This window comes from Bacillus rossius, unplaced genomic scaffold, assembly GCF_032445375.1.
Source record: "Bacillus rossius redtenbacheri isolate Brsri unplaced genomic scaffold, Brsri_v3 Brsri_v3_scf723, whole genome shotgun sequence".
Taxonomy (NCBI): Eukaryota; Metazoa; Arthropoda; class Insecta; order Phasmatodea; family Bacillidae; genus Bacillus; species Bacillus rossius.
In genome coordinates, this window is record NW_026962946.1 from 22501 (window position 1) to 25437 (window position 2937).

At 53.0% G+C, this 2937-nt stretch overlaps 1 non-coding gene across 1 annotated transcript; it reads left to right on the forward strand.

Moving 5' to 3' along the window:
- The first annotated feature begins 757 nt into the window (after positions 1-757).
- LOC134545439 (5.8S ribosomal RNA) lies at positions 758-913 on the forward strand. Its single transcript, XR_010078539.1, has one exon. It is a non-coding gene; the product is annotated as a 5.8S ribosomal RNA (ribosomal RNA).
- Positions 914-2937: the final 2024 nt, after the last annotated feature.

The following is a 2937-nucleotide window of genomic DNA, read 5'->3' on the forward strand; positions in this document are numbered from 1 at the left end:
AAATGAGGCTGGATCACATTTGAACGGAAGGTGGCCTCTGGCCTTGCGCCCTATGACCCGATAGGTCCCGACTCTCCATTGCCTGGAAATCCTTACATTGGAATCGAGGCGGATTTCTAAGGCAGTGGAGGCGACCCTGCTAGGTTGCCAGGGACCGAGGAACAAGGGTGTGGCCTGGTGGTCCAATGTGGATCTTTTCTTGTGCCTTCGCATCATCGGTGGCACAAAAAAAAATATGTATGGATGTTGGTCGTGGCGCCCTGAGAATTATATTCTACGGGGCAGGTCACAGCCATGAGAAAATAAAAAAGTGAAATAACGCACTTCTGGCTGGAACAAAAAATTGACAATAAAGGGAAAGCCTGAGTGTCGGAGAAATGTTGTCAGTCCACTGGTGATGAGCTGGTAGAAGGATTATCCTTGCTGAAGGAACCAAACCGTCTGCGGGAGATCGTGACGGGGCTTGACCATGGTCTTAGGCGACGAGGGAGCAAATGCTAGCTTTGCCAACCCTTGTTTGTAAGACTGTGCTTGCCAATGGTTTTTTTTTTCTGTAGTGAGAACTCGCAGATTTCCTGTGGGCGGCAGGTTACTGCGTAGTGCATGTCGGTCGTGGCCCCCTGAGAATTATATTCTACGGGGCAGGTCACAGCCATAAGATGAAGTTGTGAAAGAATGCACTACTGGATTGATGTCTTGATAACAATGTGATAGGCCTTGCGGGAAACCGCGAGGCCTGAGAAAAAAATATTCTGACAACCCTGAACGGTGGATCACTTGGCTCGTGGGTCGATGAAGGGCGCTGCAAACTGCGCGTCGTCGTGTGAACTGCAGGACACATGAACATCGACATTTTGAACGCACATTGCGGTCCATGGGATTCCATTCCCGGACCACACCCGTCTGAGGGTCCAATTCTCTATAAAACAAAGAAGTGTTCTTTTCAAAAGAATCTCCTGAGTGTGGAAACACTTCTGCCATCATTGGTTTACTGAGGCAGAGCTTGTAGACATCCCTGGATTGTCTCGCCCGCGCCAAAAATTGACCAGCAGGTGCGGTGTGTCTCCCGCTCATTGTGAGAGTTCGCGGATGCCAGTCTGCGTCTCTTTAAAACTGAGAGAGGATGTGAAGTTATTTTCCGATTAGTGTTGGACTTTCACACCGTGCTAAACCCCGAAAGGTACCCGATTGGCGTTCCGTAGGCTCGGCATGATCGGTGCTCGGTACGGGTTATCGCGGTAAGCGATTGAACCACCTTCTCGGAGAATGAAAAGTGTGCAGAACCCTTAATCGGGTCCTCTCCACGCTGCGAGGGAAGGGTGCCTCCGATTACATTAAATAATTGCTCCCAGCAATCCCATTTACATTCGCGCGTGCTGCACACGTTAAAGAGAATGACCTCAGGTCGGGTGAGATTACCCGCTAAATTTAAGCATATTAATAAGCGGAGGAAAAGAAACTAACAAGGATTCCCTCAGTAGCTGCGAGCGAACAGGGAAGAGCCCAGCACCGAATCCCGCAGGCCCTGCCTGTAGGGAAATGTGGTGTTAGGGAGGACCCGTTTATCCTGGGGTGTCACGGCGTGTCCAAGTCCATCTTGAATGGGGCCACAGCCCACAGAGGGTGCCAGGCCCGTAGCGACCGCTGTTCACCCCGGGAGGGTCTCTCCTCAGAGTCGGGTTGCTTGAGAATGCAGCCCTAAGTGGGTGGTAAACTCCATCTAAGGCTAAATATGACCACGAGGACCGATAGCGAACAAGTACCGTGAGGGAAAGTTGAAAAGAACTTTGAAGAGAGAGTTCAAGAGTACGTGAAACCGTTCAGGGGTAAACGGGAGAAATCCTGAATTCGAAAGGTCGTTGGGGATTCATGTCTCTCCGATCGTCAGGCCGCATGGCCTCGCCAGATGGCGTCGGTCGCCCGCGGCGATTCACTTCGTCCGCGGTGTCGTTACTGGCGTTCACTCGGCTGAGGTGGTGGATCTCTGGCTTCGGAGGCTGCACTTCCTCCCTTGTAGAAACGTCCGCGACCCGTTGGGTGTCGGTCTCAAGTCCATGGATGGCAGACCGTGTGCTATGCGACAACATATCGCTGGCCACGGACTCTGTGAGATCTGGCCGGCTGCCCGACGGTATGACCAGAGGGGACGATCCGCTTACAATGCAAAACACTTGGGATGTGAAGCGTCCGGCTCCAGAAACCGAGGTGCGCAGGGATAGTGGTTGAAAAATCGCGGACGCCGTGCATGCACGGGTCTTGGCCCTGAGTGTCCTCGAGCTGGTGTCCTCGGACTGGATCTTGACCCCCGTCTGCGACGCCCTCCTTCGGATGGTCTCCCGACCCGTCTTGAAACACGGACCAAGGAGTCTAACATGTGCGCGAGTCATGGGGTTGCACTAAACCTAAAGGCGAAATGAAAGTGAAAGCCGCAATGTTGTGGGCGGCCGAGGGAAGAGGGTAACATTTTACGGGCGAGCTACCGCGTGAGCGGTTGGCTCGTGCCGGCCTGCATTCCCGGGGCGTCTCGTCCTCATTGCGAGGTGAGGCGCACCTAGAGCGTACACGTTGGGACCCGAAAGATGGTGAACTATGCCTGGCCAGGACGAAGTCAGGGGAAACCCTGATGGAGGTCCGTAGCGATTCTGACGTGCAAATCGATCGTCGGAGCTGGGTATAGGGGCGAAAGACTAATCGAACCATCTAGTAGCTGGTTCCCTCCGAAGTTTCCCTCAGGATAGCTGTCACTCGGAGGATTTTAAGAAAAACAGAGTCTCATACGGTAAAGCGAATGATTAGAGGCCTTGGGGCCGAAACGACCTCAACCTATTCTCAAACTTTAAATGGGTGAGACCTCCGGCTTGCTTGAGGTAATGAAGCCGGAGACGGATCTTGAGTGACAAGTGGGCCACTTTTGGTAAGCAGAACTGGCGCTGTGGG